The sequence below is a fragment of the Oryctolagus cuniculus genome, chromosome 1 (genome assembly GCF_051225735.1).
Source record: "Oryctolagus cuniculus isolate XC-2025 breed Fujian yellow rabbit chromosome 1, ASM5122573v1, whole genome shotgun sequence".
In the NCBI taxonomy this organism is placed as follows: domain Eukaryota; kingdom Metazoa; phylum Chordata; class Mammalia; order Lagomorpha; family Leporidae; genus Oryctolagus; species Oryctolagus cuniculus.
The window spans coordinates 30,613,043-30,628,565 of record NC_142867.1 but is presented as its reverse complement, the minus strand read 5'-3'; the positions used below and the strand labels follow the sequence as shown (position 1 = coordinate 30,628,565).

The 15,523-nt window shown below is 49.4% G+C and overlaps 1 protein-coding gene across 3 annotated transcripts in view; it reads right to left on the bottom strand.

The window, feature by feature from the left end:
- Nucleotides 1-15,523, bottom strand: part of SLC1A2 (solute carrier family 1 member 2) — a 168,423-nt gene that overhangs the window by 119,173 nt on the left and 33,727 nt on the right. The gene's annotated exons all lie outside the window — the stretch shown is intronic.

Sequence of the window (15,523 nt, the reverse complement as noted above, 5' to 3'; positions counted from 1 at the left end):
CACTGAAAACTGCTTCACAGCACTTCTCGGGCTGGACTCAGTCCCACTCGGCCTGTGCTATTTTTGCCATATCTGAAAACCACCTCTGTCTGATTCTTTGTACTTCTGGAAATCCTAGGAGGAAGTTTTATATTACTCTTATCTAGGAAAAACCAGTATCACTGGTCAAAAACAGAAGGTGGATGTGAAAATGAATATAAGAAACATTCGTGTTGAACTCCAACTAACCAATGTTGTGTGCTGAAGCCTCGACTGCCCACTCTCTCTTCATTTTTAAAAATGTTAACACAGTGTTAAAGACACAGTGGCACCTAATCAAGATAATATCTCTATCATTATCAGAAAATTTCACATAATGATATGTGAAGCCACTTAATTCCTTAACAGCACAGCTCTAAGCATCTCATATGCCCCTAATACCATCCTTTATTTCAGCAAGGCATCTGTTTCATGCTTAGAACGAATCTGTGTTATTTTCCTGGATCCTCATGCCCCTGAAGTCGAGTGGTTGACAGTACTGATGTTACTGTCCATCAGGTGTAGGTTTGGGTTCTGCTCTATCACTTCCTGGCTGTGTGGCTCTAGCAAAGTCACTAAACCTCTCTAGGCACCTCTCCTCTCATTGCAAAAGTGGAACAACCATAATCCCTACCTGGTAACGGGAAGACACCTTCAACAGGTGCATGGCCCCCAGTCATGCTCAGTCAATTGACTCTTCTTACTGATTATCATCAAGTGTGTATGGTAGCTATTTCAACACACAATCTATGGATGAAGAAAGTCAGGCCCAGATGGGAAATGCATCAGGGTCACACAGCCTTACTAAGCAGCTGCCTTAGAGAGCAGCAAGAGTCATCACCTACACGCACACTTTAAAGCAGGTCTTTTTTTACTGTTGTCCTTTCTTGCTTTGCCTAACCCTGCAGGCTTGCTCAATTCTTCACACTAAAATACAGAGAGCAGATTGAGTGCTTGGTCAAGTGGTTCAGATGTCCATACCCTATACTGGAGTGCATGAGTTCAAGTCCAGGTTATTGCTCCTGACTCCAGCTTCCTGCTAATACAGTCCTGGGGAGCAGTGGTGATGGCTCCGGGATGTGGGTCCCTTCCAACCACATGGGAGACCTGGAAGGAGTTCCAGGCTCGTGGCTTGAGCCTGGCCCAGCCCTGGCTGTTACAGGCATTGGGCGAGTGAATCAATAGATGGGAGCTCTCCCCCCACCCTCTGTGTCTCCTGTCTCTCTCTCTCAAATAAATAAATAAAGATAAAATAAAATACACGGGGCACTGACGCATCGACTCAATCATTCTGACAGCTCCAGGCCCAGTTCGCAAGTGCCTGCCACGCTTTGGCCTCTAATGCATCCCTACTGGCCCTGGGATTCTGCATATCCGTGGAGGCGAGCACGAGAGGGCAGATGCTTCACCAAACACTGCTCACAGAAGCTTCATCAGACGCAGAGCCCTGCCACTCATCTCATGGTGCCGTGAGTGTGCACAGTGCCCTCCCGGGCTTTTTCATGTTTCTTGTTCTGTTTCTAAGACTCTCACCTGATTTTAATTCAGCTCTATGTCACATCATCACCCATTGAGAATACTGGAAAAATGCTAGGAAAGCTAAAGTCTGAAAGAGAGCGCCATAGGTTTTTTTGTTTTTGTTCTTGTTTTTGCCTTCTGTCCTCCCTCCCTCCCTCTCTGGTCTTCAACCAGCAACGTGCTCTGCCATGGGCAGCGAGTGGGTAGCAGAAACGACAAAGCCCAGGAGAGATTTTCTGCCCTGCTGGCTTCCCAGAGCCCAAGAAGTCTAGAGATTCAAGTAACAGGGGTGGGGGTGGGGTTTCTGTCCTGGGACTCGAGGTTGGGGGAGAGGAGGCGAGATGCTCTCTTAGCATGCCAACTCCAAGTTCTAGGTCAGCATGGCCCTGATGGTCTGTAGTTCTCCATTCTGAGGCAGGATCTTCTTCAAGGTTCAGGCCCCCTTGCAGAAGCTTTGAGCCCCACCCCCCCACCACCCACTCCCCCCACCCCCCCACCCCCACCCCGATGCCTGGTCCCAGCATGGCCCAAGTGGAGATAAAGCCCATTGTTGGACAATGAAAGGAAGCCAGGAATCCCATGCTGGGGGCTGGAGATGAGAAGCCAGGGGTCCATGAGGAGGAAGGAGATCAATGGCCTGAGGGGGCTGTGGCAGACAGGGCTTGGGGTGCTCAGGGTTCCCTCACAGGTCACACCCAGAGCACTGCCCCTGGAGCGTCCAGCCAAGCCCTGAGCCTGTGTTGAGAGCCTCGGGACAGAGGCTCTGCATGGCACGGGTTTGTCACTTCATTTCTGCAGGAAAGGACTGGATGGGCATTCTACGGAGTCTCACTCTTGACTGGCAGCACAAAGAGTTCAGCGCCACAGCTACAGACACCCAAGGCTGCAGGGTGGGTGTCCGTGGGAAGCAGGAAAGGAACACTTTGGGTAGAAACATATGCTTGCCTGTTTATGAAAATGGCACGGCTGATGCTTGTCCAAGCACTGTCCCACATACAAGGTCACTCAAGCCCACAGGAGCGTGGTACAGCCACTTCCAAGGGCTTGTCAAGAGCTGCCATTTCCACTTCCGGATCTGATACATTTATTCTGCATTTCCATCAATTCCCTCCTGAGCACCACCTTGCAGACCTGCCGTTTTCAAAACCCATCATCGTGGTTGACGACACAGGGCAGAGGGCTGGGGTAGGATCCGCAGTAGTAACTTAAATACACAGCTAAGGCTAACAAAACTCTCACCAGCTCCCTAGACAGCAAACTATACAGGAGAGCATCTGGCTGTTGAAAAGCAGGAACTTGTGAAAACACAAGGTAAGGTTTTAACAGGCTCACAAAACTGGGCGGGAGTGAGGAGAGAGGACACTTTAGGCAGGAGAAACAGGTTACAGAAATGCATGAAGGGACAGAGTACATACTGCCCTCAATTAGGCTGCAGTGTATAATCGGTTGACTTATTATATCACTATAATTATATATACTTATTATGCACTTAAACTGTCAGCCAGGAGCAGGCATTCAGCCTAGCAATTAAGAGGCCCAGCTCCCACATTGGCGTGTCTGGGTTCCATACCCAGCTCCAGCTTCCTGCTAATGCCAACCTTGGAAAGCAGCAGTTGGGGATCAAGTGATTGAGTACCTGCCCTCCGTAAGGGAGACCCCGATTGAGTTATTGGCTCATGGCTGCAGCCCTGGGCCAGCCCTGGCAATTGTTGGTATTTGGGGTGTGGACCAGCAAATAGGATCTCCCCATTCCTCTCCTTCTCCCCCTCTCTCTCCCTCTCCTCCTCTCTCTCCCTCTCCTTCACTCCCTCTCTTGCTCCCTCTCCCTCTCTCCACTTCCTCTCAGACAAAAAGAAAATAGTTGGGGGCTGCCGCTGTGGTGTAGCCAATAAAGCCACTGCCTGCAGTGCCAGCATCCCATATGGGCACCGGTTCCAGTCCCAGCTGCTCCACTTCCAATCCAGCTCTCTGCTATGGCCTGGGAAAGAAGTAGAAGATAGTCCAAGTCCCTGGGCCCCTGCACCTGTGTGGGAGACCCAGAAGAATCTCCTGGCTTTAGATCTGCCCAGCTCTGGCCGTTGCAGCCATTTGCAGAATGACCCAGTGGATGAACACCTCTCTCTCTCTCTCTCTCTCTCTCTCTCTCTCTTTCTCTCTCTCTCTCTCTCTGTAACTCTACCTTTCAAAAAAAAATCCTTAAAGAAAAAAAAGTTAGCCAGACAAAAGCCATACATAGAGCATCCAATTTAATCCACACAACACCTTAATGCACAAACACGTGTTACTAGCTCAATTTCCTAGATGAGGAAACACAGGCTCAAACATCTCCAAGGTCAAGTGAGTGACAGCTCTAAGAACCGAGGCCAACTCTGCATGACTCCTGAGCCCCTACTCTTCAGACAACGTGATGAGGGAACGGTGAGCACAGAATAGTTCTCCACCCTTCCCACTCACCTTCCGTGGTGACACCAGCAAGCCTCTTCGAGAGAAGGAGCAAACTCACCTCTGGAATCACTACCTAAGACACTTGAGCCCACACGTGAACTAGGACAACTTTGGCTCCTGAGCAGCAGACCAGAGTCTCAGCAAACACTCAGTGCCTGACAGAGGATGCTCACGGGTTGCAGAAGCCCAAAGAACAGGCTGAGCATGACAGGGTGTTCCTTCTCCTGCACAGGCCAAGATGGAAGAGACAGGCTTTGCAGGGGGAGCAAGGGCAGGTGCAGGGAGAGGTGAAAACGATTTCCAATCTGAGTGGCTCCTAAACTGTTATTTATTTATTTTTAAAGGCAGAGAGCCAAAGAGGAATAGTGGGTGAGAGTGTTCCCATATGCGTTTTCACTCCCCCCAAATACCAGCCATGGACTGGGGGTGGGCAGGGTCACCATTGGGAAGTGGGAACTCAGTCAAGGTCATCCACATGAGTGAGAGGAGCCCATTTACCTGAGCTGTCCCTGCTGTCTGCTGGGGTCTGTTTGGTGGGAGGCTAGAGTCGGGAGCCAGGCATGGAATGCGGGCACTCCCATATGGGATGTCTCACTAGAGGTAGGTGGCTGAGGGGCGAAACGGACAAGCAGGAAATGAAAGTTCACAGCCCCAAGCCAGGCAGAGCTCCCATGATCTCCCAGGCCATAAAGAGGATGAGCGCTGTGTGCTGGTGGTGAGGGAGAAAGAAAGATGGCGTACAGAGTGTGAGAAAAGGTGCCTTTCCGTTTGGACCCATCACCCATTTCCTCAAGAGTTCCAGAGGGAGCAGGGCTGGCCTGTCTACAGGGTGAGCCGTGCTCACTCTGGTCCTGCCTCTTTAAGCCTGGTGGCCGCCCTCAGAGGCAGCCCCTGGTGGCTGCCCGCAGAGACAGTCCCTTTGCCTGCTGCATCGACTGGCCCCTTGCACCAATGGACTTCCAAAAGGAGTCTCATCTCTTGCTTCCTATCACAAAGGGGAAGAGGGGCCTAAGCCGGAACTCTCAGTCCCTCCTGAGCCACCCCTGGCCTCCGCAGAGAACTCTCATGAGACGTGACACCTGGTCCTGGATCTCCCAGTCCTCAGAACCTGGAGCCACTAAACCTCTTTTCCTTATACACTACTCAGTCGACAGTCTTCAGTTACAATCACAGAAAATGCACAAGCACACACTCCCCTCATTTGACACAGCTGTGCCATCCAGCTGACACCTGCATTCTTCTCTGTTTTCTCGCAGTTTTATCCAGGGTCTGAGCCCTGTCCCGCTTGCTTCTGTGTCTCTGGAGTCCACATTAAAACTCTGAGTGGAGCCTGACTTGTGACACCACAGCAGGTTAAGCCACTGCCTGTGACACCAGCGTCCTATATTGGAACATCGGTTTGAGTCTTGGCTGCTCCACTTCCAATCCAGCTCCCTAACAGTGTGTCTGGGAAAGCAGTGGAGGATGTCCCAAGTACTTGGACCCCTGCCATCCATTTAGGAGATCTGGATGGAGGGGCTAGCACTGTGGAGCAGAGGGTGAAGCCTCCACCTGCAGTGCCAGCATCCCATATGGGCGCCAGTATGACTCCTGGCTGCTCCACTTCTGATCCAGCCCCCTGCTAATGCTCCTGGGAAAGCAGTGGAAGATGGTCAAAGTGCTTGGGCCCCTGCACCCATGTGGGAGTCAGAGGAAGCTCCTGGCTCCCAACTTCAGCCTGGCCCAGCCCCAGCTTTTGCAGCCATTTGAGGAGTAAACCAGCAGATGAAAGATTTTCTCTCTCTCTCTCTCTCTGCCTTTCAAATGAAGAAATAAATCTTAAAACAACAACAACAACAACAATAAAAAGATCTGGATATTGTTCCAGGCTCCTTGCTTCCGCCTAGCCCAGCACTGGCCATTGAGGCCGTTTGGGGAGTGAACCAGAAGATGGAAGATGTCTTTCTCTCTCTCCCTATCTCTCTGTAACTCTGTTATGTAAATAAATAAAATAAAGCTTAAAAAAAAAACTTTTAAAAAAAGTGAGATTATTAACCTTCCTCCCTGTTTCAGTACCTTCCAAGAATATGCTCCATATGTTTTATTTGAGGTAGTTATTCTCAAACACACAAATGTTTATTACAGACTTGACAAAAACCAGGCAGGGGAACTGGCATTGTGGTGCAGTGACAACTATCGCCTGAAATGCCCCCATCCCGAAAGAGCTTCAATTCGAGTCCTGGATGCTCCACTTCCAATCACCAGCCCTTCTAAACGTGCCTGGGAAAGAAGTGGAAGATGGTACAAGTGCTAGGGGCCCTGCACCCACATGGGAGACCCGGATGGAGATCCTGGCTCCTGGTTTCAGTCGGTCCCAACTCTGGTCATTGCAGCCATTTGGGGGAGTGAACTAGCAGATGGAATGTATCTCTCTCTCTCTCTCTCTCTCTCTCTCCGTCACTCTGCCTTTCAAATAAATAACTAATATCTTTAAAATAACAAATGTAAATGGAAAACCAAGCAGGACCTACGCAGGGGCCACCACCGATATGAGTCAGATGCTGCAGGGGCTTTGAGAAAGGCTCAGCCTTGGCAATGATGATGACCAACGATCTTGGCATTCTTACTGCCCTTCACTCGCATTAACACATGTAAGCCTTGAAACAACTTCTGAGGTTCTGAGTTAGGTTCTCCCAAGTCTCTCCATTTTATAGATGGACAAAGAGAGGCCCAGGGGACTTCAGTAGCTTGCCTGGGCTTGTTTGGCACCGGGTAGTTTGAGACACCAGCCCAGGCAGTCTGGCTGCAGCATCTGGCCTCTCCCCACTCTCCATAGCATGGTAGAGACAGGGTGTGAATTCCAGAAGCACCGAGGACTTGTTAGAGCAGAACCTTAGCCTCGTCTGGGCGTCAGGCAGGCCTCCTCACAGAGACAGTGACTTGGCACAGCCCAGAGGGGCCACCAGGGCCCTTCAATCACAGATTAGGGCATCTGGGACCAGGGTACAAAATGCCGCGTCTGAAACACTGGCCGCCTCCTGCCCGCCGGACCCCTTGCCACTGCCTTTTCCCACTCCCTTCTCCTGTGAATCCCTCCTTTCAGTCCCCGAGGCCCACGGCCAAGTGCTGCTGCTTCCAGAACAGGGTCGGGCCTCCGAGGGAGCTGGGCAAATCCAACAGGGACTGCAATCACGAGGATGTGTCCCACACTGTGCCACGTGACAGGTCCCAGGGACCAGACAAGGGGCCAGGATGCAGCTGGCCCAAGGGAGGGGTCAGGCCAGGCTGGGGTGAGGGAAAGAAGGCAGAACCAAGAGGCCAGAGAAGCAGAAGCAAAGGTTGAATGGGAACTGAGTGAAAACCTCAGAAACCGAGAACATCTCAAACAGGCAGAGGACTGCGGGCTGGGCTGTGTCAAGGTGACGACCGAGGAGTGACTTTGCTGAATGGGAGGAAGTAGGGCTGATGCCGCTAAAGAGGGGCAGCCTGGTCTAAGAACTGTCCAAGGAGCCCACTGCCTGTGATGGGAAACCCCCAGGTCCACGCTGAGTAAGCACAAGAAACAGCATCCCAGAGCCGTGTAAACCAGGGGCCAGAGGAAGCAGAAATCAGATCACGGGATTAATAGCAGCTCAAGTTTAAAGTGTTAACCCCCGGTCAGACACTTGGCTGAGTGCTCTGACTAGATTATCTGATTAACCCTTGCATGTAGCACATAAGAAACGTGGGCCCACAAGCCAGATCAACTGTCTCCCCCCACTTCTTAAGCTGTGTGATCTCGGGCAGGTTGCTGGAATGCTCTATTTCTCAGATCTCTTGTTTGTAAAGTGGGATCGTATTGGTAAGTGTGTCACGTGGTGGTGATGAAGACGAAATAAGATAATCGAGGTAACGTTTAAGCTGGTGCCTCACAGAGAAGAAAGTCTGGGTAAATTTAATTACAATAATTGTTACACAAAAGCACGGAGAGTTAAGTAATTTTCAAGTGGCGGCATGGCGGCAAGCCCAGCCAGTCTTGCTGGAAGCAAGGTGTGTCCTCCCCGTGATTCCTAGTCTCCCGCCGAACCAGGGGAGCAAGGGGAAGAGAGGGAGCAAGCCCTGTGTAGACCCCAGGGCTGCTGGCTGGGCAAGGTGCAGCTAATGAGATTGAACACCCACGTGATGCCAGCACTCACAGATGGGGCCTCCAGTAGAAGTGGCCGTTCCAGCCAGTTCCTGAGAACTAGCTCCAAACACTCCGAGACTTTGCCACAAAGCCATCCCTCGGCTCAGAAACCACGTGCATACTTGCCGAACCGAGGAATGGCATCTGCCTGCCACTAGGCCTGCACTGGGAATGGGGCAGCTGCTAGCTAGCATGTGGAAATGCTAACAGCTGAGACCCACAGAGCAATCACTACACGTGAAGCATTGTTGTACCTGCTCTCTGCTGTCACCACATCCTGACCACCACTCCAAGAAGTTGGCTCTATTATTATCCCCAGGTGGTAGACTGGGACACTTAGGCACAGAGAGGTCATGAAATATTCACAAGGTCACACAGCAGATAAGCCACAGACCGGGGAATGGAACCCAGGCCATATGGCTCCAGAGTGCATGTTCTTAACCTTCAGGGTCTGTGATGTCCACACAGGCCTAGGAATGCCCATGGTCACTGGATCCTTGGCCTGAGCAGCAGTGTAGGTAGTGCAACCAGCTAAACAGCTAGACATGGAGAAAACAGTAGACAATCCAAACTGAGAGGCACTTTGCAAACCAGATGACCAGTCCCCTTGGTGAGTGTCAAGGTCATGGAAGCCGTGGGAAGACTAAGTAACCAGCACCAACTGGGAGAGACTGTGGAGGCGTGACAACCACATGCAGCCCATGACCCTGGATTCAATCCCAGAACCTTGGGAAAAAGCCAACGAAATCCAAATTCTACATTAGCAGTATCAGTAGCAAGGTTAATTATGCAGATTGGGTCAGTGGTCGATGCTTATATAAGATGCTACTAGAGAAATCTGGGTAAGGAGAACACGGGAATTCTACAAATTGTTTTTGTCATCTCCCTAAAGTCTATAATTTAATAGGCCTAAGATGATCCAAAAATTTAAAAAATTAAGCAAACAACAAAAAAAATTGCAAATGACAAAAATATCAAAGCTACTGCCATTCTCGGTTTAAAAACTAACATTGTTTATTTTCAAAATTATAAACAAATTATGATGTTTCCACTTAAGTATGAGAATAAGAACGCATCTTGATATAAGGTTAAATCTGTTTTAAATTGTGAAGAATGACTTTTTGTAGAAGTTGTAAAAGCCTGGATCAGCATCTGCAGAGTAGATTGGTTACAATGTAACCGTCGCCATCCTTCCTTCTCTGGCTCAGAGGCTCGGCCTCACTCTTCAGCACATCTCTTCAACCCTACACTCGCGTGGCTGGTGCAGGGAAAGGCCTCGGCTTCCCCAAGTGCAGCACATGCTGCTCACACAGAAGAAGGGGTAAGTCGAGAGACCAAGATGTCTGTCTGAGCGTCAGGGCGGCCGAGGGCTGGATGCATGCAGGCAAAGCAGAGGCACCGTGCGGTCCCCCTTCCTTTGTGACCACACTGGGGCAGGACACTCTGCCTGCAGCAGCTCTTGAATACCTCAGCCTTGGGAGAGAGGGGCCATCATCATTATTCCATTTCACAGGTTAGGAAATTGATCATCAGAGAGGGTAAGTCACTACCCAAAGTCACACGGCAAGTTGGCAGTAGAGTTGGGATATAACCAGGAACCTATGCCTTGTCCAGCACTGCTCATGTGCATGTCAGTGCCAGGATCCAAGCCCACACGTTCCTGATGGCCAAAGCCTGTGCTTTCTTCATTCATTGTATTTCCAAGGAAGACCCATAAAGTGAAGGAACCATCAAGCGGGTCCCAGCTGACGAGCCTCCCACCAGTCCCTGAAAAGTCACACTCGAGAACAGGCCTGAGTGGGTGCAGCCATGCTCACTGGCCACTGGCTCTTGATTTTGCCTCTCAGATCTGTCTCATCCAGCACCCAGCATTGTTGGTTGGATGGTTGGTTTCTTGCTTGTTTTGTTTTGCTGCTTTTATTTTGTGTTGGGCCTAAATCACCTATTTTAGATACCCATATGTTCTCATTTCTTTTGAAAATTGCAAACACCCAATTCCTTCAGTCCCATGTGGACTTTTTTTTTCTTTTTTTTTTTTTTCTCTCTCTCTTTTTAAGAACACAAAGTCCACAGTCTGTTTCACTAGAATGGCCACTATTAGGTAAAAATTCTAGCACGCAGCAAGTGGAAGCAGCATGGTAAAGGAACTTAGGAGTCCTTTTAGCAGTAATAAAGCCACAGCGCACCAGACAAGTTGCCATAAATCCAGCATGGCAGATCGGGTTTACGCATGGAAATAAAATCAGCAACACCACTGCCTCCCATCTCCAAAGCTCCTTTTGCAGTCAAATGGCAAATTCTGAAAAGGGAAAAACTAAATGTAGATTTAGGAAAAAGGCAGAATCCCCAGATCCAAAAAGCCGGACTGAGGTCGAAGTGGCCCGCTGTCTTTGCAAAGGAATACGCTGGGGACAGATGTTTTTTAGACGAGACACAGGACAGAGAGGGAGCCTGCCTCCTGGGAAGACAGCAGTAGTAGCTCACTGCTGCAGACTAGACAGCTTGCAGCTATCACAAAGCTGGGCTGATCTGTTAAATTATTTATCTCCTGATGTGCTCACCACGTCAGCAATTTGTGTCTATATGGACAACTCTAAAAGTCCACTGCCTTTCTTTTTCCACAAAAACTACCAACCACCTAGCACTACAAAGAATCATTCTGATGCATTAGAAGCAAGAAGGGAGGGGGAACACAATGGATCTCTGGCTATAACCGAGTCTCTCAATCAGATGGATGAGTCTTAGGAAGCCTTGAGGTTACCACTCATGAATCAATAACAGTATGAAAGACAAGGGTGTCTCCAAACAAATACAGAACCCGTGGTTCTCATTAACTGATGTATTTAAAGTCAGGTCTATGCAGATACAATTAAAGTTAGTAATTACCGAGCCATCTTGGAGAAGGTGCACCGCCAATCTGGTTCGCTTTAGCTCATGGAAGAGGAAGGAGAAGCCGGAGGGGTAAATCTGATCTCTCTTTGTCTCTGTGTTAAAGGCATTAACATTTCTGCCCCACTGAACAGTATCTGGCATGTAGCATGCACTATAAACACTGGATCTTCTTGCTGCTGCTCCTGGTATTACTAATATGACTATTATTAGGCTTTCCCAAGTCACAAAACTATCTCAAATCCTTTGCACATTTAAGCAGTACAATTTAAACAGGCAAAGCAGTGGTTTTTTTTTGTTTGTTTTTTTGGTTTTTTTTTTTAAGGCAGACATGAAATCCCAGGTGAGCAAAATCCCACCCACAACGGGCAAGGCACTCGGACTCTGACATGTGACATGTTCCACACAAGCGACCACCTAGTAATTTGGGAGCTTCGAAGCCTTTACTTGAGGCTTGGGACAATGCCAGTGAGTTTCCAAGAGAAGGGAGAAACGTCTTTTTCCAAGAGAAAGACGTCTGATGGAATTTTCCAATGAGAAGCATATGTTCAGGGTCCATACGCTTTCTCCTCTCACGTATGGATGGAAACAATGCCGAGAACATTCTGTCCCATGAACTCACTCACACTCTTCAAGACTTAACGTTTTAATTCAAATCCCAGGATCCTGCCATAAACTGGCCGACTGTCTCATGAACTCACTCCTGCTTATTATTCAAGACTTAACGTTTTAATTCAAATCCCAGGATCCTGTCCTAAATTGGCCCACTGAAAGGCTGCTCTGAGAATGATTTCTGGGCAATCTATTAATCGCGTGGCAACTCCCAACAGCTCAAACAAATGCTCCATGAAGTCCAGACCTCCGCAGTGAGAGTTTGCAGCCTTTTCTCTCCTTTCCATGATCACTAGCAACATCTGATAGATCCCATTCAACCACCAACACCAGAAGACTTTCCTTGCCTGCTCACATGGGCTCAGGTGCATTCCCAGGAAGCAGACATCTGCTTCTTCCAGGCAGTCTTTGAAAGGTCAGATCTGTTATAACTCACGGATTTTCAGAACCCATTTAATCCCTTGGCCAGATGTTGAAAAATTCAAGAGCTCCCTGGTTGAACCAGACAACCAACACCGGGCAGGTGCCCAAACTATGCACCCGAAGTGTGTGATGCCAATACATTCAATTTCTCAGTTCTATAAAATGGGACACCCCCTTGAAATAAGGTGACCCTGGCTCCCTCATGGTTGAACTCCTCCTAAGGCTTCCATGAAAGGAGCTTGGTTTTTGCTTTGCCTTTGAAAAACAGCCTGGGTTGTGAGCCTGATTCTTACAAGCACTAACCTTCTCCAATCCTGGTCCTTGGGCCTCTTCATGGGCACATGTGTGACAGTTATTCTGGGTAACCTGTTAAGCAGTCTTATTTTAAATCCAGCTAATCTCTGGTGCTGCCTGGACTGGCCTGATCTCTTGATACATCTTGATCAGGTCTACAGCGAGCAGACAGACAAACATGTTGGCTGCTTGTTCCCCTCTTCCTCTTTCTTCCGGTCAATTCTGTTCCATCTGGACCCCTTTTCGTCTGCCTACACAGAGGCTCAGGAGAGCTGAGAGTGCCAATGGCTGTCTCTAAGGCAACCAAGGAAGGCAGCTCCAAGGTGCATGTGTCGGCACCTGCAAGCGCACAGCCTCCCTGTTTGTGTTGAGTGCCTCTGGGTATTTTTAGCTACCTGGGAATCTGGAGGGAGCAGTTAAGCTGCACAGGGTGGCTGTTGTGGCACTAATGACACCCTGAGCTTAAAGACACAGGATTCACAGCAACTGCTGAAGATTCAGGTGTGAGAAAACAACACTTGACTTAAAAAATCCCTCCTACCCCTGGTGGGGGTGGGGTGGAGGCAGATAAAAGAAGGAAAAACACCCAGAGAAACTACGCTGGACTGGAGGATGACAGAGTGCAGATGTGAATTACCTAATTATGATGAACTTGTGGCAGCCACACCTTTTCCTCTCCCTTCCTGCCTTGCTTTCTGTCATACAAGCAGCTTTTGGGGGAACTGCCCTTCTCCATCTGCTCAGTGGAAGTGGACATGATGATCCAGACCTGGCCAATCAGAGTACTCCTTTCCTACCGGGGTCAGACCAGGAGTGGGTGGGACTGGAGCCCGGCCAGCGAGGCTCCTGCCTGGGCCTCTTTCTGAAAGCATCAGAAAAGAGAGCCTTTTAATTGTGAGATCATAGCCTGTGGGGAGGCAGCAAGCCTTGCTCTGCGAGACGTCATCGGTGCTCAAATGAAAACAACCTAGAGGAAAGCCCAGGCAAGAGATGGGTAGAGGAATTGTGTTGGTGGCAGCATTTTGGCCCTGGGTCCCGCTGTATCAGAAGCCCTAGCCACCCCAGTTATCATGGCTGAGAAAGTCTCCTTCTCTCTCACTGGGGTTGGGGTTCCACCAAGAATATCCCCCCAAATCCTGATACACAGCTATCTTTAGGTGCCGATTTTTTTTTTAAGATCAATTTTATTTATTTGAAAGACAGAGTTATATAGAGAGGTAGAGACAGAGAGGTCTTTCTTCCATCCGCTGGTTCACTCCCCAGATGGCCACAATGGCCGGAGCTGAGCCAATCCGAAGTCAGGAGCCAGGAGCTTCCTCTGGGTCTCCCACATGGGTGCAGGGGCCTAAGGACTTGGGCCATCTTCTACTGCTTTCCCAGGCCATAGCAGAGAGCTGGATTGGAAGAGGGGCAGCCAAGTCTCGAACTGGCGCCCATATGGGATGCTGGCGGTTCAGGCCAGGGCTTTAACCCACTAAGCCACAGCACCAGCCCTGAGGTGCCGATTTTTAAAGTGACCACAGGGATATGAAAGTACAAGCCATCAGACTGACCACACAGGCTCACCCTGCTGGTTTATCAGCAAAGGCTCCCAAACAGCCCTCATCTGCCTCAGAAAGCAGGAATCTCCAAGCTGATCCCACTGTATATGCCAGGAAAATTAAGCCTAACATTGTTCCTCCTAGATGTCATATTGCTCCTTTTCATAGGTTGTCTTTCCCCCCAAAACACAACTTCCTAAGGACTGTCATTTCCTGCAACCACGGGTGGGTACTGACCTCCCAGCACAGTCCCTTGCCACTGCGTGAAGTTGGTAGTGAAGCACATGGTGATGATGCTGCCATCCTAACAAATACTAGGAACAGTTTTACTTAACTTGGTTGACGCCTCATAATGACTTCTGAAGCAGGTATAATTTTTTTTGATAGGCAGAGTTAGACAATGAGAGAGAAAGAGACAGAGAGAAAGGTCTTCCTTCCGTTGGTTCACCCCCCAAATGATTGCTATGGCCAGCGCACTGTGCTGATCCGAAGCCAGGAGCCAGGTGCTTCCTCCTGGTCTCCCATGGGGTGCAGGGCCCAAGCACTTGGGCCATCCTCCACTGCCTTCCCGGGCCACAGCAGAGAGCTGGACTGGAAGAGGAGCAACTGGGACAGAATCCAGCGCCCCGACTGGGACTAGAATCCGGGGTCCCGGCACTGCAGGCGGAGGATTAGCCTATTGAGCCGTGGCGCCAGCCCTGAAGCAGGTATTATAACATGCCCATTTTACAGATGGAGACACTGAAGTTCAGAAACACTGAGCAACTGTGCAAGATACACAGTAAGTAGGCAGAGGAGTCAGGTTTCCAACTCAGCTCCACGTGCCTGCAAAGTCTGCACTCAATCATTGTGCAATGCTCTCTGCAGGGACTTGCCCACTGCCTGATGGAACTCTCCTGGCCATGGTTTCACACTGTGCTTTCCCTCCGGCCCTCATCAACCTCTCAACATCGCCACTACCATCAAACACCTGTTCAACCTATTTTGTGTCTTGCTGACTCTTGTTTTTTGATTCTCCATCATCCCTAGGATAATTCTCTAACATGGGTCAGAAGAGGCAGTCAGAAAAGTCAAATATTTAGCTAAGCCTGGGCTGGACATTGTGAATCCATTTCTCCCGGAGCAGACAAGCCAATATTTCCAAAAGGTCAACTCTTAAGTTTTAAGAGGAGTGGCTGTTTGGCATAGCAGTTAAGGCTCCGCTTGCAATGTCTGCACCCCACATTAGAGTTACAGCTCAACACTCCATTCTGACTCCATGCCAGTGTGAACCCTGGCAAGGAGCAGGAGATGTTTCAAGTAGTTGGGTCCCCGCTCCCCATGTGGGAGACCTGGACTGAGTTCCCAGCTCTGGCTTGAGCCTGGCCCAACCATGGCTGCTGTGGGCATTTGAGGACGGAACAAGAGAAAGAGAGATTTCTCTTATTCTCTGTCTCTCTCGCTCTCACTCTCTGTCTCCCTTCCTCTCAAATAAATAAAATGGATTAACAAGTTTTAACATTCCACCTAAATGTTGAAAATGAATAACTCACATCAGTTTTTAGACAGTTACGGTATTACTGTTTCCAGTTCTCCAGGAGTGAATGGAACTTAAGTGGTTTTTTTGAATGCTTTCCCCACTTGGACACCACAAAAGCTA